The following is a 22,986-nucleotide window of genomic DNA, read 5'->3' as shown; positions in this document are numbered from 1 at the left end:
CTGGCGGCGGCGGGGGAACGATATAATCACCAGAAGTTGGTCACTGTCACGAAGATTACCATGGGGTGACCAATGTAGGGACGCCACGAGAGGATGGGAGGAGATCGTGAAATCGATAGCAGAAAAGAAGCCATGAGCGGTACCCGAAGTTGGTAGGGGAACCTTCACTGAGGAGAGAGAAATCAAAGTCTTTAATAATTTAGCTTATTAGAAGACCCCTACCCCTTGAAGTAGCGCTCCTCCAATGGAGGTGGCGTGCACTTAAGTTCCCAATGAGAACATGTGAGGGTGGGAGTTGCTCTATTAAGGTAGACAGCTCAACATAATGAAGTGGCCTAATTGAGAGGGAGGCAGACATCGCGAACTGTTTTTGGTGGAGTCGTTTGTATTATAACTACTATTGCTTCCAGGTTGATACGAAGGGGGATCCAGTCACTAATGGCTGGAGAGTGAATCAAAGTGCAGACGCCCTCCAGATGCTATCCTGGGGCCGGCACCATCCCGACAGAATTCCCAATAACCACGAAACGTTGGAGAGTGGTCATCATGGAAGTGCATTTCTTCAAGAGCAAGATAGAATGCAGAAAAGGAGGAAGCAAGACGTAATTCCGGTAGGTCACAATAATATCCATTGAAATTCTACTGGATTATCGTGCAGCGAGAGTCAAAGTTAGACATGAAGTCATGTGGCTCAGTCAGTGGTCGTCACCGACGAGGTTGGGGTGACATCCATAAATAAGATGTCAGGTTCAGGTTGCGAGGGGGAGATAGCAGCTCTGGGGGTAGTGGGGGGGGGGGGGGTGTCATGGGACTACTACTTCTTCTTCTTCGTCGTCTTCTCTTTGAGAAGTGGAGAAGGGTTGGGCACAGAGGGATTACAGGCTTCTGCACGATCCAGAGCCGAAAGAGTGGGCGACATTGGGGTGCATATCGTGGCCGAGTTGTTGTTGTTGTTGTAGGTTTCGGCCACAGAAACGACGGAGGGGGGGGGGGGGGGTGAGGGGTCCTGGGTGGTAGCCGCATCACCGGAAGGTGCCGAAGAAGGGGGTGGGCACTATTTTGGCCGGGGAGTGGGAGCAGATCCTGGAGAGGGGGGCGTGGGAACTGCAGGCGAGGGGGAGGGGACAAGCTGGCGTAAAGAAGAGGTAGGAGAGGAAACGAATGCAACAGAAGAAAAAGTTCATTGAAGTGACACTGGACGGAGTGTATCTTTTTGGCTAGTCTCAGAGTAAGACGCGCGATCCAGGGGCTTGTACTCTTGTATTTTTTTTCTCTCTGGTAAACTGGGCAATATGGCGAGTGTGGAGAGTAGCGGTCGTGACAATTGACACCCACAGATGGCAGAACACAGGGGATTTCCTCATGGAGAGGGTGTCCAGTCACCACACAGAGGGTCTGCTGTACAGCAGGAAAACGTACGCCCAAAACACAATCACTGAAAGCAGAACATGGGTGATGGGACGTACGACTTCACGTCTAATCTGTAGCACTTAACCTTGACCTACTCTAGAAGGTCATCTCCCTCGAATGCCAGAATGAAGGGGCTGGTATGGGTACGGTCGTCTTTACGATCCTTCAGCACACGTCAAACAAAAATGAATGCCACGTCGCTCCAGATTAGACAAGAGTTCCTCATCAGTTTGCAGGACGAGGCCCTATGAATATGGTCCAGGGGGGATGATTTTTCAGAGACTGTTGAGGTGTAATAGACACTGGGACACTACCAAGAGCATCAGAAGCATGAACAGCTGCAGATTAGGCGGTAGCAGCAGCTCTGAATAACAGGGAGCCAACCACATCTTACCGAGACTCCACTTCACCAAACTTGTCCTCGATATTCTCCACAAAAAACAATGGCTTTGTGGCAGTGAATGTGTTACTGTCCGTCCTAGTACAGACGTGGTAGCGGGGAAAGTGTTTCATCCCAAGAGGGCAAGTCTAGCCGTCCTCCCGGAGTGCAGCCAGGGAAGGGGAAGCTGCCGAATCATATGAAGCAGCATTCAATGACCCTTCGCCATTTGTACAGACGGCCGTTTGAGAACAGCGAAATGTTTGTGCAACTTGATACTCTTCTTGCACGAACCAACTGTCCTGTACCACCTCCTCCTACAAGCGCTCTCCCCATGGGCGCCTCACAGCCACATCAAGGTCCACCTGGCACGGCGGACGTTGCCGAAATTTCCGATGTTCTGAAAGACAAGGAGGAAACAGCTCACGTATCGGTAGTGTGATCCCTGTGTTGTCAGGGGGCTCAGCCAGATGGGTATGTAACAACCCCACCACACAGAGTGGCTATACGCACTGGTGATCCAGCGGGTGGAGGGGAGCTATGGTGGGGAAGGAAGAGGGAGAGGAAAAGGGGAGACGAACCCAAGCACTAGAACCTACGAATGGAGTTCTTCCGCAAACGCCTCACACTGAAAACAGAAAAATTTAGAAGTAGACGTCGTACCTCAAGTAGGGACCTAAACGCCAACAAGGATTCCAGAGAATAGGCAGGAGAAACAAAATTGCAAGCAATATAAGTGGATAGCGAGGTCGACATACATCAGAACACCGAGAGAGGGGGAGGAGGGGGCAGCAGGGAAGGATCGAGAATAAGGAGGGAGGGGCATGATGAAGGAAATGCAGTCAGGGAAGGAAGAATGGGCTTCAATAGCTCGGGGCCCCATGCGCACCACGCACGAACTCCTGGAAGGACCGTGAGCCCCTTTGGGGGGCGGGGGGGGGGGGGGGGAGCCATTAATTGTAACTAAAATTTCCTTGTGAACGAGTACTGTAGATCTTTAGGTTGAAGCTGTCTCCCTCCTCATTGTTCAGACCACTCACATATACAGTATGTTTAGCGTGTGAGTTTAACAGAACTGATTAATTCATGCATGTATCCCTTTACAATGTTGCACGTGACCACAGCATACAAGCAGTACAGCAGGGAAGTTCTAGGTTTATCCGGTTTTCTGAAAGGGAACAAGACAACCCAGCAAAGCAAATATGGCACTTCAGCTTTAAATATTATCTGAAGGCCAAGCGGTGTGAGTGAACTATAGTTTCGAATTGCTCTTTCGTCCAAGAATATGACTTGGATTATTTTTTTTGTGGGAGGGGGAGGGGGGGGAGCCACCAAACAGCGAGGTCATCAGTCCCATCGGATTGGGGACGGATGCAGAAGGAAGTCGGCCGTGCCCTTTCAAATGATCCATCCCGGCATTTATCAGAAGCGATTTAGGGAAATCATGTTGAACATATACCAGGATGGCTGAACGCGGGTTTGAACCGAATGCGAGTCCAGTGAGCTAACCACTGCACACATCGCACGGTAAGAACTGACCAACACTGTATCAGCAACTTTTCACATTTTTTGTATACAGTATGAACATCAGTTAGCTGGACGTATGCTAACTACGGTTCATTTATTTATTTATTTACTTATTTATTTATTCATTCTTGTGATCTTCGTTTTAAGATCACTTTTACTCTTCTCCCCTTGCTAGTCTATCCCGCTTATTATATGAATTATTTTAATAGATAGTTTTTAGTACTGAGCGTTAAGAAACCTTTTATCTCTGTCGATGTTGTTTGGAAACGACACAGTTATCATAAATCACAGAATACGACTTCTGCTATTAAAGTGGTATCTTCCCACTGTGATAAATGGGAAAGATCTCCAGCAGACCCGTATCGTGACCATCGGCTACAAACTGAACTGCAGTCTTTATTAGTTATAACAGGCAGTCGTTTCAGCAGCAGTCCAGCAGCTTGGCAGTTACGATTTAAAGGCACTTCCTCGCAGAAACCTCGCGTGCGTGTAATTGCTCTTATTAGAGCTCACTGAAGATTTTAGCTCACACAAATTTTCCTGTAGGACCGTTAAGTGTCCCACGTAGAGGTTAGATCGCTGATGGCGGCGAAGATGTTTCTAACTTGCGTCACGGGTAAGCACTAAACGCGGGATATATTTACCCGAGAATTTCGAGTGTGTGTACACGATTGCGTAAGCGGCGCAGCTACCCGGGAATTAAGGCGATGCTCTTCAGCTTCAGCAAGCGTGCGCTTACGTACGAAAGAATTCGGAAGAGTCAGGAACTTTTTAACATTGTAGTACCCCAGCAAATCAAGTTTACGGAATGTACGCTACAAGTCTTTACTACTTTTCTGTCGTTCTCCGCCAGTTCCAGGAGGCTCATGTGGCGTATATCACAGGGCGAGGGGGTGCAACACTAAGACACTAGTCTCCTGCTGAGGAGGTCCTTCGTTTCCATCTCTGCCCAGTCATCCAGATTTAGTTTCTTCATGAATTACTTAAGATGAATACAGGGATGATCATATGGAAACGACACTGTCGATTTCCCTTGCTATCCTTCCCCAATCCTCTATCTCAAATGACGACGTGGAGAGGACGTTAAAACCTTATCGTTCAGTAGATAGCTGCTTCTTTGTCTGAAAAGTTGTCTCAGTTGCATTACACAGCATAATGTTGTTTGGCAACTTTCTATGCTGCCGTACTTCATGATTTGTATGTAAATTACCATAGTAACTATGAATGAACGCGACATCTTTTAACGGTCAACGGCGGTGCCTAACGTTCAGATGACCAAGTATACACGAAGCTTATATGAAGCTCACACATTTATGTATAATTCAGCCAGTCATGGATAACCCCATTCTACCCAACTGACAGAATAACTTCGCAGAAACTTTAATTCGACAGTGACATCTGTTTAAGAACGTCCCTACCACTTCGGGCCGAATTTCTCATATGATATTAAATCTAAACGACCCCTACGTTCCTTCTGCCAGTTATGGAAAAGCAGACAATCCGTCAGAAGGACGTTCACTGATTACCCCTGCGTGCTGTAATACCATAGTACTGCTTTACCAAGGCATGGATGATATTTTGTTTTAAAATTAGTATACTTTGCATACTTCATTTTTAATTCAAGAGAAAAGTTTCATCACATAGAAATACTCAAATTTCTCTGAGTAACTATCACGAAAAATCCTACAAAGCTTCCGCAACTTGCAGGTCCTTACTGAACGAAGTGGGCTTTAATGTCCCGACGACGGCGAGGTCGTTACACAGCAAGAGCGAACTAAATGAAGGATGGTAAGGAAACTGGTCACATCCTTTTTAAAGGAACCATTCCTGCATTTGCCTTACGAAGTTTGGAGAATAACAAACTAAATCTGGATGGCCGGACGGGGCTATAAACAACAGTCTTCCCAAAAGCGAGTCTCTCTTAGCAGTGCGTCAGATCGACCGATCAGTACACTGAAGTTTTACGGCGAACAGTTTAAGCTACGCATATTATTAGATTAGACCTCTGAGGATCCTAAAACAAGTTCCACGACTAAACCAAAACAGTGGTTCTACTCGTTGCTAACACGGCCGACAGAATTTCAGCCAGGAAGTCTGCAATGCAGTGCAGTCGACAACAAAAAGCCTAAGCTGCACCCGCTTGCAGCTCTGTTTACGAGGCGACGTGCATAAACAATCCCGTCTGTGCAAAAATTCAGCCGACAGTAACTGCGAGAGACGGGATTAAAAAGTTATGGAACAAGTGCAGGGCGCGTAAACGCCAAACCAAACGAACCGAAGGCTCCTGCAGGCGTATAGCCCTGCCGCGAATATCATGGCTGGCAGGCGTCTAAAATCGAGGTCACGCCTACTCTTTCAAGAGAGAACGTAGTGATTTTAACTACGTGAGAACGGATTGAAGTTGCAGTACCTGTGGATGTCATAATTACAATGCTCGCTCGCGGACACATTGGACCAAGAACATCCTCATATTGTGCTGTTGAATAGTTGCCGAAATATTCCCTGACGAAAATGGTTTACGCCGATATGAATTCAGATCATTTAACAGGATGTTGCAACTTCGAGACAAATACTGTGTGTGGACCGGGACTTGCACCGGATCCTTAGTTTTCACAGGCAGTGCTCTTACCGACTTAGTACACCTGGGAGAAACGAACTGCGGAAAAATGGCTTACCCACAGCCTAGGGTATTATTTCCAGAATGCATATTTCACGATGCGGCAGTGTGTGCAATTATACAAAACGCAGAGTGTCACAGGTAAATGACTTTTGTGAATGGCAGTACACAAACACAGATTTATTCCTGCTTTCATCAGTTTCAGCCGTTCACTCTGCTCCACCTCCCTCCTGAGAACTGCCATCTTGAGTAGCTGTACAATTGAATATCATTTCCCCGCAACAAAATTAAAAGTGAGATGTTACAGGTTGTAGGTAAGTATGACAATTTACGTGAAGCGGAAACTTGAGCCTGTCGGCAGCTGATCTGATCGTACGCTGCTTTTAGATAGCTGCAACATAGGTTTAAATCCAGAATATACTCCGCTGTACGAAGAGAAAGTAATGCAATATTTTATGGACAGACGCTTTATTCTAGGTTAACAGAAGTAAGTTAAATGAGTATGTTGGTTACACTAGGATATTTCTGAGTGAATTATAAATCTAACATCTCTGATCGAATAAATGTATTCATGCAACTACTAAATTGTCTTGCGTTTCGTGATTTACTTTGTCATTGTCTATATACATCAAATTTCGCGCTGTGCACTTTTAATTCCAGAAAGGAGAACAATTTGTAGATTTTAAGCTTTTTCACTGCAACTCTTTACTGGGCATTTCAGTATAAAACGGGCGCACGTTAAATTGTGATTCAATTATTCTTAAATGAAAAACATTGAGATATACCCAAAAAAAAAAAATTGTGGTAGGAACGGTACGGTCGTTAGTTCGTTTCTCAACTTCTTATTTCAACTGATATTCATAAATGCGACTGCAAATGACAGCGTATTTTGCAACTGATATATAGACATGTATATTCGTTTGGTAATCAGAGCTGATGACTAACAACCACGTCTGTAACACTAACAAGACTGTCTCATCTGAGGGTAACGTAGCGTCGTCGACGCAGGTGTAACCTCATGTCCCAGGAGAGTACCACAAACGCTTCATGTTCGTAAACTCATCATCTCCGTGACACCGAGTTAACGAAATCAGAGTTTACATGCTGGCTCGAAAAAGAGAGATTATAATCTGCATTAAAATTCATTGCTTTTCGTGACGTCGACAGTGGAGGTTATTACTGAAGGCTGTAAATGTTAGTCTGATTGAACGCAGTAGCTACGCGGGTAACTTTCTGTTCAGTTCCTTCCACTTAGTTTTTACACTTCGATCTTTTACAGACCACAAAGCGGAGGAGATGCCGAGACAGCCGAAAGTATTAAACATCACAGCAACCAGAACAATGCACATGTCCAGTTTGATCGGCGTACTGCATCACTTGCTGCAAAGGCTACTGCCCCTCGATGCAAGAATATTACAAATCTGTTCACCAGAGGAACATCGTCGAACTTGTCTCTAACTATCGAGCAAATCAGAATTAGATACTACACACTTGTGTATCTGAACTGTCACACTATATATTGTACGACTTATTTCTTCAGAGTAGTTCGTAATTCTGATCTCATGTACGTTCCAAGATGATATACATAGTGAAATTTAAAGTCAAGAATTTATTGAAGAAATTATGCTCGTAATCTGCTGCATCTTCATACAGCCAATATCTTTCCAAGTTTTAGCAGTCCCTTGCTTTTTAAATTCCCGTTTGGAGTAATGTTTAAAAATGCTTCACGAAACATCTTTTTTCAACGATTTCAATCTTTTACCAGTGAGTAACATTTCTTACCGTCCATAGACTTCTTGAGAGTCTAGCAGGTCTCATAGGTCTTCACCACTGTCAGGCCACCATTACCCCAGAACATTTGGACAGTAGAGCCGCATAACCATCTTTTATCCTCTTCCATTGACCTATCCCTGCACTTAAACAGATCTGTCTTTTTTACTTTCCTGTTACTGGTTTCATGTGTTTATCTAGAAGTCTTAGCGTAACTGCATAACATTAATAATGATCAATATTAAAATAACGACGTTATTTGATTGAATCAGAAGTTGTGATCCGGTAGTATCTGATCCTCTGTTCTGTTTCCGAACACGATTTGTAGTTATTCAAATGTACAGAAACAGCTACTGCTAAGGGAAACAGACACCCAACGAGTCACAGATTAATGTAATCTTTCGCACGGTTGGGGGCACATATTTCGATAGAAGCGTTTCCATAAAGTCACGATTCAGAGTTTTACTATATGACAGGAGAGAACTAATGGTTGAGCAGGCATTTCTGAGCAACAGGCAAAGGCACGAAGTTCGAGTCGCCCTTTTTTTACCCTAATCTTCAAGCGAATAGTTTTCTCTGTACACAAAGTAACGTTTCTGGGAAACTAGTACAGTAGAACCCCTCTAATCCGTCACCTTCGGGACCGGGACCATGGTCGGACCGAAAAAAGGTCCGATTATCCCAAAAATCTAATATTTATTGCAAAAAATATAAAAAGACATTTAGTAAAAATATTCGACGATTTAAGAACTAAAAGACATCTACTGTAATAAAAAAAGATGTTTTTTACACAGTGTTAATCTATTAACTAAAAAAGTTTACACACACTATAATATGTATTGGTTTTAAAAGGAAAAACAACAAGTTACAGTACTGTACTGTACTGTACTTAATAACGTATAAATTATATATACTGTAAACTAAAAGAATTTGTAGCATTGTATATAAGAAAGAAATTTTTTACAAAGAAATAAACTACTGTATGTATAAACTAAGAAATGATTATACTGTACGCATTGTTTTTATAGTAAAAACAAAAACAGATTACTTGGAAAAAGTTAGTGATACATTTTTGTTTAGCAGATGTTATTCTAGATTTAGCTGCAGTGTCCCTTTTTTCCCCACACAACGTCCATTGGAGCTGAAGTTGGATTCTGCTTGATTTATTGAAGGGCGATGTAAAAAGCGTTTTTGCATCCGCGAGAATCTACAGTAATAAGTACTGTAGAGAACACGGAATAAAGCAAACAACGACGTTTTCTAATCACAAAGGATAAAACTGCACAATAACGTACAGTATAACAATATGCACAGCGATAGTCACCGCAACAATGGCCCGACAGGCGTCCAGTCGGTGACAACTCGGCATAGGCTCACGAGCCTGAGCATGGTCGGACTAACCGGAGTGGCGGACCATCCGAGGTCGGATTAGAGGGGTTCTACTGTAACAATGATAGCAATGAGAATTATAATAATAAATTACTACTATTACCATTACTATTATTCAATATGATGTTTTGTAGCAATTTAAGTGTCTAGTGGAAGATAAATAATAAATGCCGCGTGACTAGGGCCTCCCGTCAGGTAGACCGTACGCCAGGTGCAAGTCTTTCGATTTAACGCCACTTCGGCGACTTGCGCGTCGATGAGGATGAAATAATAATGATCAGGACAACACAACACCTAGTCCCTGAGCGGAGAAAATCTCCAACCAAACCGGGAATCGAACCCGGGCCCTTAGAATTGACTTCGTCGCGCTGTCCACTCAGCTATCGGGGACGGACAGGTGGAAGATTAAGGGATAAGGAAAAGAAGAAAATAGTGACAATAATGCTGTCATCATCTTATGGTTGTAAACCGACTTATCTAGCGTACCCAGAATCCACGTTGGCATTTTGAACCACCGTTTCGTCAGCCTTATGAATAAACGAATATGAAACATTCCATCAACTTACATTCCGAGCATTGATTCGGCCTGTGAAAGAGGTGATAAATCGAATGACTGCTATCACGCGTCGATTGCATGCATGATTATCAATAAAATTCTTCAGAGTACGTGGCCGCACTGTCAATATGCAAAATTCGCCGATGTTTCGGCCACTTCTGCAAATGATGTGTCTCAATGTTTTGCTTAGAGTAAGGAGAACACCCTGTGGTATGCCATTTGCAACAGTGGCCGAAACGTCCCAGTATATTACAAAGGTACTGACAAGCAATGCCTTCAAAAATCTTTTTTTCTGTTCACAATAGCGGTTGATGTATTAAATGTAACGTTTAACACTTGGTCGACTTTTCTGCTTCGTTGACGTAAGTTGCAACCCTCTGCCGCAAAAGGACTCCTGATAGTTGCGTGTAACTTGGCCGTGTGCAACTTAACTATGTCTGTGCGCGAGAAACAGCGTGCTGTAATAGAGTTTCTAACCGCAGAAAACGTGCCTCCAACGGAATTCAAGTCGGAATGAAAGCTGTGTAGGTGGTGATTGTATCGACATCAGTAATGTGCGACTTACGGTTGTTCGCGCTTATAATGGAGACGGTGATGTTAACATAACTTGGCCCCATCCGATTTTCGTCTGTTTCCAAAATTTAAAGAACACCTCTGAAGACTTCATTCTGATAGTGAGCAAGGTGAGATGAGTTTATGTCTCCGCCAACCAAGTAAAAATTTTTACAGAGACATTATCAACCATGTAGTCTCTAGTTGGGAGAAATGTATTCGTCGCCAGGATTACTATGCTGAGAAATAAATACGTAGACACGAGGAATAAAGTTGCAGAACGTCAATAACTTGTTTTGTTTAAAAAGATGTGTTTCACATAAAAATTTGAAAGACACTGAAGAATTTTATTGACAGAACGGCCGCGGAAGCTTACGCTTGTATGAATAATTGATCAGCTGATAATTTGATGGACAAATTTCACTCTTAGAAGTAATTTTCCCGCTTATTCCGAACTGACCGACATGGTGCCAAAGAGAAGGACCAGTGGATGAAGTGGTCGGTCAACTTAGATTTATAAAAATAAATTCAGTAAAATTGTCACAAGATGGTGTGTCCCTTGAAAATGAAGATATGAGCCGTTAAGATCAACTTGATCGCAGACACGTGTGTGCAGTTTTCCCGAGTGTGCTGGTCCAGCGCCACTGCGGAAGAACCAGCTTTAAACACCAGGGGGTCGGCCCCGCAAGTGTCAAACGCTGCGGGAGGGTGTCAGAACTACCTCCCTGGTCAGAACCACTTTTTTCCTGAGTATTCATTCCAGGGTGGGGCCACATAGATGATAAAACCGAGAGCCCGCTCTCTGAGCTTTCACTCTAAAACACCAGGTAGTCACGGTTGTCTGATTTCGGTGCATAGGGAAGATTGGCGTAGAAGTCAGCCACCATCAACTTTGTAAGATGTTCTGACTTCTAAGCAATGAAATCCACAAGTGTTCAGTAAATTTACGTCATGAATCTGGAACCATCAAGAAGCGTGATACTGACGCGATTGCGTTAACGACATGCAATCGCTTTGCGTCCTACAAGCAGCCCATAGACTGTTCGTCAATGCAACTGACAAAAAACGCACTCAGGCCCCCATTGCACATCTGTATTACTGTCAAGGTTCATCTGCTTGTTTATTATTACCTTCTGATTGTCTCTTTCTCAACACTTGTTTTTTCCCTGAAGGCTGGAACGACGTCTGACCACTATGCTCTTGTGCATTTTATATATTCTATTTCCGTAGACAGCTTTACTCTGCCAGTTGTATTCCATACTTGTGGATTCACGGCTTTTCTCACACTTCAAAGGCTGCCTCGCGTTTTCCTCAACATACTGAGTTTAACGCAGTTGCAACACCTTTGTTACTCGTCTGCAAGTCTTCCCCCGTCCGTAAATATTTCTCACACGCCACTAATGAAGCCTACTATAGATTCTAGCTCCCGTGCTGAACGGTTAAGACGACATGCAGTTTTGCAGGTAAGTTTTGATTTATCTGTCAAATTACAGGAATGTGATCGTTCACACCTCCGCCTTTTCATTTCATTCATCTCATCGGGAGTGGTAACGAATCAACGCTATAATCTGCACCATTAAAGTATTCACTGTAATCGTGCGGAAGAAAGCCAATATGGCTGACCCGTTACGTTTATGCTTCCTTATACGTCAGCCTGTGTGCCATAGCACTGTTTCCGGATATGCGAATCCCGAGCATTAGCTTGAAAATGTAATGAATGATGTTGCTGTCGGCTTGACAGAGCGTACAGTTAGGTTTGAGATGCGCACAGCGGACCGTTAGCAGGCTGTGGCTGGCGACGCGCCAGCGGTCGCAGCTTCCGCGACCTCTGCAGGCGCAGAATGGGCCGGGGTCGCGCCCCGACGGACACACACTGCCAGCGACGCTTCCGCTACGACAGACACGCAACGCGCAGCGCCTAGCGGAACTACTCAGCTACGACTTATATGTGGCACTGCGGAAGGGAAAATGCAAGCGAGCTCAGTTATGGTGCCCACGGAAATCCGAGTGTAGTTCTATTTCTCGCCTGTTTGCGGCGTCAGGATCTGCAGCGAAGGGAACTTCCTTTACCTGACCACCATTAAAGGTAACTTCTTAGCAGTTACGTATCGGACTGGAATTTTCTGAGTCAGGAACCCTTGCCTTTCGCGTATAGTCCTCTGTGCATCCGAGTTACAGAAGTATGGTGAATACTGAAGTACTAATTGTCACACCAAAATATAAAGTCGCGAAATTTGTTTTGTTTGTAGGCCCATACTACAGTCTTCGTACAGAACTCTGTATTCTAACAGGCCGCTAGATGAGCCAAAATAATATAACGCTGCCCTATCACAACAAAAGCACCCTAAGATACTTTTCTGTTTATGAACGGGAACAACACCGCAACAGTCCACGCTGTGTTAGTGTAAGTGACAATGCAGCATTGTATGGAAGCTGTTAGGTATGTATCTACCTCAAGCCCCCGTATGGTGCGCGGTGGAGGGTACCTGTACGACTAATTATTTCCTTCCATGTTCCACTCGCAAATAGAGGGGGAAGAACGACTGATTATACCTCCGTACACTAACAGCAATCAATAGTGTGCCGCGCCAATGTCTTATAAGTTGTCTTCTTTACAGATAGCCCACCCTTTCCCAAAATTCTCCCAATAAATCGACGTCTACCATTCACCTTCCCTACTAAAACCCTCACATGTCCAATTTGCGGTTTTCAGTGCAAATTTGTCTTTTCTTGTGACGCACTTGGGGTATAGTCTAAGGGTGCTTCCACTGGTATTAACAACTGGCCCAAAACTTGGGAACATCACTGGTTTATACTCTGCGCTCTGATTAAGCATTCGTGGATTTCTGGCTACATGGATGGCAGAAAACTAGGTCGCGGTGAACGAAAAACGCTCTTACGTGAACTATGCAAATGACAAACCAGTAATTAATAAAACATTATGAAAATGAAAATAGGCTTCACATTGTGCCCACTTACCCAATACACATGAAGATATCCTAATAGACTCCAGGACGAAAGCGTCCATTTTTTTATGTCTACGCTACGCTTTGAGTACCAGTTTGCTACTGAATAGCTTGGGGCCACATGCTCGTCTGGTATGTACACACAAAGGCGTTGGGTGCCCCCTGGGGAGGTGGGGGTTGGGGGCGGCTGGATACTTATTGAATGGTGAACTTCTCGTTGACTAATTAAATTTAATTCGCTACGTAAGTCTATTTGCGTGTAACGCAAAGCAGTTATGAAACTTACAATAACTAACGTTTTTCCCATTGGATTGGTTTGAAATGTTCACCGCTATTAACTGAAGAATCATGCGGAGGGGGCATGCAACGAAGAAATTTGAAGAACTTTGTGCAAGAAGGGGTAACTCACATTTTACAAATTTGACGTCGAACATGGACTGTGGTCCAAAGTGATTTGACCGAGTATGTTCGGTGCAAAATAGTGGTATCTCCAGTATTTATCCTTTTCTTCCCCCGAAGTGATACAGAAGGTAAGATTCTGAAGCTTACAGGGGATGGTGTATATTACGGGAAACGCGGAGTTATCCCTTTCCTGCACGGACGTCTTCATTCATGTAAGGATCGAGACTCTTGGATACGTAACGTTAAGGAACAACCTTATGAGCTGTTTAAGTCTATTAGTTGTCAGGCGCATTTTATCTGGTGTTTGCAATTGCGCTTCTTGCAGCCTAAAGAAATACAGTTTATGTTTCATGCGACGTCCAGCGTCGACGGGAAGGGTCGTTTGTTTCCCATAACAAAATGATTTTTGAAGACTACTTTTGCGTGTTCATTCTACAGAGCGGAGGCAAAATAGTTTCGTGCTATACTCATTTTTTTTAAGTTTGTAGTAACAGGGACAGCAAAACAAGAGGAACAACCAGAACTGTAGCAGCTACTGTGTAACGCAACTGCATGCCGGTGGCAGTCCGTGCGGCTTAGAGCGGTGCTCTCGCTGCTGGAATACTGGATGTTCTGCTCTACCGCTGTATAGAATAGGTACGTAAAATTCCGCTTTGAGTATTTTGTTCGTAACGAAAAACAAATGTACAATTTCCGCCGACACTGGACGTAGCATGAAGAACGTGACGAGCAGTCTTTGCTTGGGGGTAAATCCAGCTACACATAGCAAAAACTGAATTGCAACCATCTGCCGAAACAGCAGATGAAATCTGTCTGATGACGTTTAGAAGAGAGACCCTGTGTATATACAGTGCGCGGGTGTGCGTAACTATTTCGCACTTGGTGTTAACGACACAAGAGAGACTTACGGCCGAAATGGTGCAGCTCTAGTGAGTGGCGCAGAAAGCAACGAACTCGCCGGCCACGCAAAGGCTCGGGCGCGTGGCTTGGGTAATTTCGCTAGTGTGCCGCAACAACGTACTAAGCCAATTACGGCCGCTAAACAGAATGCAATTTATCGGCAATTCGCGAACGTCACAACACAGGCCGCTAGCCACACGCAGCAGCTTTGGCCATGAGCCCACGGTCAATCACGCAGTTTGCTGTCCCGCCGAGTGAGGTGACAACCAGACGAGATTCATCAACGTGTCCTTTCACATTGCGGTCGCATTTTCAGTGGTCTTTCCGTTCTTAGTTCTCCCTACGCTTCCTTTTCTAATATAGCGCGAAGACCTACATGCAATGTAATTTTACAGGAATTCCAACCGATTTTTAAGACACTACACAAAACTTACTGCAGTATCTAAACGATATTGCGAAACAAAATTTGACGTTTTATAAACTCGAAACAATGTTCACTATGAACTGGAATGGTACTCCATGGACAGCCTGAACCATTTATTCTATGAGATACGTACGCATCTTAGGCAGCTGACACTCTTAGGAGTCGTCAATTAGTTCCTTCAGAAATGAACCGTAAGCATCGTATCTGGTTCATCTCAAAATGAAACTGATCCACCAACACGAATGAATACGTAATTGTACACATTATTCTGTAACATCGACCGAAAACCTGTGTGCTCTGGTACGTGTAAGCTTCATGGTCCAACTACTTATTTGCGACTGCTCTCCTAGAATACGCGACATTGTTTCCTAGGACGTTTGATAAATAATTCTGTCCAGTCTTCCTGCGAATACCCTTCCACAATAGTTGTTCCACGTAACGGAATTCAATCGATATCCATGGACTATCCTCCTTGTAGTCTGTTATTGGTTTACACCATCTAAGTGTGTACTGGACGACATTTGTCACCTGGAACGCGAAACTTTCATCTATATTTATCCATCTTATGGTTGCAGTAGTCGCTAATCTTGGCAGAAGTGAGACAAAATGAATGGACATCTCAATAATGGTAACCATCTATTCTCTTTTCAAGAGTATTTTAGCTTCGCCAAAAGAAGCTGTGAGCGCAGTGTAATTAGCGCTTCAGTTTGTTATGCAAGAACTCTGCAAAATTCACAGGTATATCTGAAGTTCTAACGAAAGCCTACACATATTCTTCCGTAAATGTATTTTCCACCGCAGCTTCATGAATTTAAATTACGAACGCACCAAAGCATCACATACACGCATTTCTGGCGTGTTGGCATCGCAATGATTTGCTTTGAAAAGCCATCTGAAGTCTCGCAGAAGCTTTGCTTCTGGATGTACACTAGTGGACGGAAAACTCTTGAGCACACAGTGGACGGACTTTATTGTTAGTCCCATACAGCTGTACATTTCGTCGTCTTCACAATTCGTCAATAACAAATGGCGTGCGAGTTTCACTGACGAACTTTGTATTTATATTCTTAAGAGTTTCTATACTCAGATCACCTGCCGGTGGCTACACTGATCTTACTCCCAGGAGCGAGAAAAGCTGTCTATTATTCGTTGGACGGTGTATTAAATCAACCTAAAAACTAAGTTACAATATTAAAATATTTACGACATATAATGATCCGACGGTTTTCGCTGCTATATTTGGAATTTTCCGGAAGTAGTTGCAAATAAATTTGGATCCTGTGTATAAAACACCGTCTGATAGCCGCAACAACAACTCACGATTAACAGTATCTACCTAGCCGTTATTGGGTGCACCGTCTGGCAGTGGGACGCTTACGTTAGGTTAAGCGATAGCCCTGAAACGGTATAAAAACCTGCAAATACTTTTAGTTGAAATAAGAATGCTCAGCAGTATTAACTGATGCTAGTTTTTTCTATTTGCAGAGACCAATTTAGTAATGGCTACCTTCAAACTGCAACTTGAGAGAAGGTCTTCGAAGCCGTCATAGTATTTTGTTAGTTGTTATTCGCAAATGTTTTGGCACTACGACCGTGTTCATCAACCTAGCTATTAAACATTCTTTCTGCAAGGCATCTAATTTAATTTTTCAACTTTTCGTGTTTCCTGATTTGACTTCTGTTGAAGAGTTTCGTTTGCGAGGCATCCTAAGACAAACGTCTTTCCCTTACCATTCCTAGCAGAACTTAACAGAATCTTCAGAATCATTCTTTAGGAAATTCAGTACGTTTCTGTAACTTATGATATAGGAGGTTCAGATCTTTCAATAAGACGCCACAGAATTTCAGCATTAAAGACAGCGGCACAAAAAGTGGTGTAGTTGGTGTCAGGACCACAATTACGAAAGTTTGAGCTTCGACGCTTACTTCTGGCAATGAAATATGTATGAAAAATGCTAAGCTGCGCCGTGGTTCGGGATGAGTCAGCTCGAAGTTCTAAGGAAGGTAAGGGTACATCACCTCCAATATGACGACCATGCCCAGTAAAGCACTGTTGTGTTCAACCTTCCGGTTGGGCCGTTTCTACTTAACGCAAATTTTGCGTCACGGGTTTCACGTTTGGTCAGAACTAAAATACATAGCATAAACAGGAGCAAGAAATGTAACGGTTTCTCTATGTTCTTCGTGTATGCAGCGGAGGCACTATACCGAGCGAACAGATTCTGCTGTAACAGTTCATTCGCCGAAGTGTCGCCTCGTGGAGCTGTAGTAAACTGTCAAGCTAGAAAACGGCTTTTTAGAACACATTTATTATGGCAAAGTTACCATACGTACATCTCAAATAATACGTATGAAGTGGCGACGTGACTGTCTTTCACGAAGAAAGATTAAAAATTAATCATTACAGTAGAGTAACGCGTGCAAGAAAAGGCTTAGATGCCAAAATCAAGTCACTTTCGGAGCCAGATTAAAACATAGTTTTTAGAACAGGAAAGTGGTGCCATCGCAACATCTGCACTATGGTTTTTAAATTGAAAAGTCAATCGACCAATGGTTGAAACAAATTACCTGTTCTTCGAGTCCACGGCCGTCCTGATGATGTACTTTCCACACTGTGCGCTAGGTGACAACTGCGGAAATCTTGATACGACACTCTCCTTCAGGCATAGCCTTGGCGTGACACCGTCGAATGATATTGAAGTGCGTCACGTAAAGGCAAACAAAGACCTTCCATGCGATGTGCGTGACTCGCGAAGAAATACATCCTCATGGACGCTTTTCATATTGTTTGATCCATTTACGACGTGTTAAATCGTGAAACACCTGCCGCAGCACAAAGCGCTGAGTGGCAAGGATATCTTCTGCAAGACGGTCACGTTAAAGCGTCAGCTCCCGCAGTGCCACGACACGAATAATGGCACCGTAGCATGTGACCCTGTACGCGCTTTTGCGCTGCGAACTTGGCCGCCCAACTTGCTGCCTCGTCTTTGCCGGATTGATGAAGTTTGTAACAACTTCCCATCGACAGGAAATTTAACAGGAGCAAGAACCCATCTTGCAAGCTGAAACGTTACGAACATAACGTGTTACTTCCCGTCTATAAAGTCTGTGTGTAAGGGAAGGATCATCATGCAGTTTAGGTTTAGCGTCTCGTCGACAAGGTCATAATGTATCGCACAAGATTAGGTGGTACAAGAATAGGGAAGGAACTTGGTCTTGTCCTTCTCAAAGGAATCGTTCCAGTATTTGTATGCTATTTAGCAGCAACACAGAAAACCTGAATTTTTATGACCAGATGGTCAGTTGAAAAAGCCAAGCCGCTCCTCCTCCCGGTTCAAAAATGGTTCAAATGGCTCTGAGCACTATGCGACTTAACTTCTGAGGTCATCAGTCGCCTAGAACTTAGAACTAATTTAACCTAACTAACCTAAGGACATCACACACATCCATGCCCGAGGCAGGATTCGAACCTGCGACCGTAGCGGTCACGCGGTTCCAGACTGAAGCGCCTTTAACCGCACGACCACACCGGCCGGCTCCCTCCTTCCGGACGCGACACTACACATAATGGGCTAGAGCTCAACTATGGGAGACTCGGCTCCTCAGTAAGATTATATTAATCCTGTTAAGTTTATTTCCACGCTATCTATCAAAAGCCTTGTGCTAATCCTCTGACGTTCATTGAAATGTCTGAATATATGCTTTAACACGTATCAGCGAACTGGTCATTTAGCTTTCTCTGGCTTCATTCGGCTTACAGTAATTCCCATCCCTTAGGAAAAACCATGAATTTATAACGCAGTGGGAATAAACTTGATAAATAGAAACCATCAAAGAGTCGGGAATCATTTACTGTTAAATTAATGATATAGTTGATCATTATGATATAGTTTCTAACTAAGGTAACCCTTCAACTGACATCTATGGTTATACGAATTAGAGAGGGCGTAGAAGATGCAAATAATTCATATATCAGGTTTCACAGTTTCCATCGACACGCCATTTACGTTAGAATGTCTAATATCTACGGTCATTCGTGCAGAGTTAAACGAACTAACAGTGGCAGTCGACATTTAGCAGACTGCGTTCTACAAGAAATTTAGGTACAAGTCATTCCTCAAATGTTTTTAGAGAGTTGAGTCCTTACAGAACGGACTTGATTGATGTTCTTTCTTCTCTTTTGGTATCAGAGAATGATGAATTCACACATGCGCTGCTGGTGTTTAAAATGCTCGGATTACGTGGGTGTTTCGAGGGGATGGTCAACCATGTCGACGAAGTATGAGTTCGTATTTGCCTGAAACCATTTTAGGCCTGTTATACACAGTCTGTGTAAGAAGCAGCAGCAGCAGCAGCAGCCGCCGTCCCCGCCGCCGCCAACAGGTTTCGTTAGTGAAGATTGTCTTATCTGCTATCGATATTTCGAAACGGTGGCGAATCAATTAAAAACTTTGTTAAAACGACGCAATCATCATGTATATAAGACTGCCTTATCTTTTACGTATCCCAATAAGTATTTTTTGGAGTAGAGTTATTTTAAACGGTCATCACAATGAAATCAAGATAAGACATCGTCCATCAGCATGATGACATTTAGCAAATACGTACACTCAACTATCTCACAGTAGTCAGAGGCCCCGTATTCGTTAATGTAACACGTACGCTAAAAGGGGAACCACTCGGAACAGTACAGTGACAAAACAGTGCAGGAGTCCTACAAAATGTTTTTATTAAGAAGGGTTGACCAATGAGCACATGCCATTACGCTGCGTCTGATCATCTGATGAAAGCTATGTACTAGCTGAAGGCCTCACTGCATGTACGTCAACCTGTGGGTTATTGGTAGGTACTGTCTGTAACACTCTTCAGTTCAGACCTTTAACTGTGAGACTAAATATCTCAATTTGCCTCTTGTAATATGGCTCTAAGTATTTCTGGCTTCAACTCTCTCTGCTACAACCAATTTTCTCGTGCTCTACACACACTGACACTAATTCCCGTAAACAGAAATGCCAAGCAGTGTCCGCAATTAGGAACTGCATTGAACTACAGATAAACTCCTTTGGAGGGGATTAACAGTTTGGAGGAATCTGGCGAGATGCTACCCCAATAGTGCTATACCTAGGTGATCACTTGTTATCTAACCTGCTCTTAACTGTCTTACATAAATTACATGATTAATAATAAACTTCATAATTTCCATTTAAGGAAGTTAAATATAGTAAAACAGTTATGTATGAACGATCAGTCTTCTACGAAGTTTTTCCATTTAAGTAACTGGAAGCTTTAATCTTCTATCTGTCTAGTTTTTAGCAACTGTTAGCGACTGTTTACGCTGGCTGTTACTTAGGGACCAAAAAATTATGTTCTGTGCGATTACAGACTTGCAGCTCTGCTTCCGTCTTGATAATGTGGACAAAACTACTCTTGACGAATGTTACAGCACAGCGCACTACTTAAAATTAAGTTTGAAATCATCTTGTCGCCAGCAACGTAGGTCTGCAAGAATGAGAAAGCTCAAACCACTGACTGAACTAAACTGACGGAGTCCTCTTGGTTTAAGATGGAAATTACTGGCAAGAATTGAGACATTTAAATGCGTCTTAATGTAAATCGATTTCTTCTGAAGGTTTCTGATACGCACAAGACCATTATGAGGAGCAACTAGTTGTTCTAGTGGTAGTAGAGTAACAGACATATTACATGTAATTCATGGAGTAGTCACATGTAATTGAGCTTGTGAGAACATTAAGTAGTACAGAAATCTAGGTATAGGTTCCTAGTTCCGGATAACAGAATTCTTGTAGACGGAGCACTGACCGAAGACTTGTGATGGGGGGGGGGGGTGGGGGAGGAGGCAGATGTGTGTCCTTTTTATAGGCATTTGCTTTGATCGATTTAAGGAAACTACGAATATCTAAATCTGAACGACTTCAGAGGTGTCTGAAACAAATGATCCCGAATGAATGTTCAGTGCACGAACAACTACGCAAATGCAAACTTTTATCGACACACGTTACGCAGTTACAGTGTCTGGTGAATCCGAATGTGTGTCCGTGGACTTTAACGTCATGTCGCAGCTATTTCCAATTATTTGTCACGTTTCACCGCAAATCTGAACCGCTTTACAGTATCCAGGACAGCGTTACAAATAGCCGTACATAGGAGAATGGGTGAAAGACCAGTTTCCAGCAACAACCGTATGCCGCGAGATCTGGGCTAATGATTTGCTGCCAGTAGCCGTAGGCCCTGCACAGCGATTACATCAGTACAGGCACTCGCTTCAGGGGTGCGACTAACTTACTGCCTCTAAAACGGATGTAAGACGTACTTTAAAACTATCAAGCTATTTTCGTCGCTCCTAGCCCCCTCCTCACCCCCTCCTGTGTGTGTGTGTGTGGGGGGGGGGGGGGGGGGGAGGGGGGGGCGCAAGGACAACTTCTTGAACTGCTGGCAGGTTTGTGTTATTGAAATCACTGTGTTGGGGGACGTACACGGAAGTAACCGAATTTTTTTTTTCCTGTAAAGGTCTGAGTGAAGGCGTTGTGAAATTCAATGGGCGGAAAGCTACGCGAGTATTCTGATAATGCCGTAGTTTACTCTGATTCGAAATACATTTTTGATCTAGATTTTTTTCAGTTTTCATGACTGTGCTTATTTATGTACCACTTTGATTGTTAACACTGCAGTTTGTTACACGAACCAAGAGGCTATATTTCTCTTCTTTAGGAAGTAACGTGACGTAATACAATATCCTTAGTGTTATCGATCATTTGGATCACACGGAATATTTGTTGTAATAAAGGAAGAGAGCAAAGGAAGAAAGCATAAGTTAAATGATGCAACTAGAAAAAGAGGAGACGTCAGATTTTCATTTCTGCTCGACAACGAATGATAATGGGATTTGGCAAGTAAATTTCTGGTTGACAGTCATGTGACAGCAAAATATACTTTACTAACACAAAACCCAATTATTTGTCCTGTGGTTGACTTCGAGATCCGAGACTCGCTGTTATCTGGATGCCGAATGTATGTAGTCATGAAGTCTCACGAAGTCTGAAAGGACGACGGCTATCCAGTGACTGACCCCAGAAGCAATCTACTATTAATCTGAAACTATTAACAATTAGCTAAATATTAACAAAAACCAATTTCTGACAATTGTCTTAGATCAACGTCATGTTGAATTATTTACTTTCACGATACGCAATGGTCAGTTGAAAAATTCAATTCTTGTACTTCTAAGGAAACTTATCGCTTCCTGTATATGGCATGTGCAGCGATAAAGGAAAGTAATACATAAAAAAAAAGAGTGACTATGCTATTTTCTCTAAGATTAGATGGTAGTTGTTACTCCACAGGTTGAACACTAATAACTGCTTAAGGGGCTCCGGAAAGGCTCAAAATCATGTAAAGTTCCATTTTTACTTTTTTGTGTTTTCTGAATCTGCAGACTTACCTTTTAATAGATATATAATTTATTCAATTCCGAAGACTGCAACTATTTTTAATGTTTTTTTTCAAATGTGTTCTACATGGGCGTGACCCACTGTGGCGCTGTTAAACTGCTGTCAAATGGTGTTATTATTAACGTCCGTGTTCATCAGGTACATTTTAGTGATGTGAGAAAGTATGTGTTGTGGCTAACCTGTGATGGTTCAATATATATCGCTGGTGTGATTGTCGATTGTTTCATGTTTACTCTGTCGTTATCTCGAAAATATTCGTAATTAATTCTGTTTCTTGAGTCTCTGTTTTGTTGAAGTATAATAATGAGTAAAAGTAAAGTTATTAGAAATCCTCTGAAGGCTTTTAAGAAAAGGAGAAATGTTGGAAAGCCAAAGGTATGTGTTGTTACTGTAAACAATAAAGACGATAACCTAGTGAGTGAACCTAACCTCTCAAGTACACCTGCCCATAGCAGTCAAAGTGGGAAAGAAAATACTTCACAGAAGAAGCTTGGTTCAATGAGTGAAAACTATGAATGTTTTATGGGCGAATCGGATGTGAATGAAATATTTGGTATGTCGGTTCTCAAAGGAATTTTTTCAAACTGTGTAAGATGTATTCATTGTAGTGAAGTTGGTCTGGAAC

General features: G+C 43.1%; 1 protein-coding gene across 7 annotated transcripts in view; it reads right to left on the bottom strand.

Annotated features, from left to right (window-relative positions):
• LOC126470388 (beta-1,4-glucuronyltransferase 1) overlaps positions 1 to 22,986 on the bottom strand; it is a 323,239-nt gene that overhangs the window by 156,049 nt on the left and 144,204 nt on the right. Inside the window, exon 1 of one of the 7 annotated variants that reach the window (XM_050098222.1) lies at positions 17,461 to 17,543. The exons of 3 other annotated variants lie outside the window; for them this stretch is intronic. The gene's annotated coding sequence lies outside the window, so the exon portion shown is untranslated. Of the gene's footprint in view, positions 1 to 8,998; positions 9,108 to 17,460; positions 17,544 to 22,986 lie in introns of those variants that run through there. 3 more of the 7 variants (XM_050098227.1, XM_050098228.1, XM_050098224.1) reach the window with 3 other exon arrangements.

This window comes from Schistocerca serialis, chromosome 3, assembly GCF_023864345.2.
Source record: "Schistocerca serialis cubense isolate TAMUIC-IGC-003099 chromosome 3, iqSchSeri2.2, whole genome shotgun sequence".
Taxonomy (NCBI): domain Eukaryota; kingdom Metazoa; phylum Arthropoda; class Insecta; order Orthoptera; family Acrididae; genus Schistocerca; species Schistocerca serialis.
The sequence above is the reverse complement of the archived record's forward strand: the minus strand, read 5'-3'. Positions and strand labels throughout refer to the sequence as shown.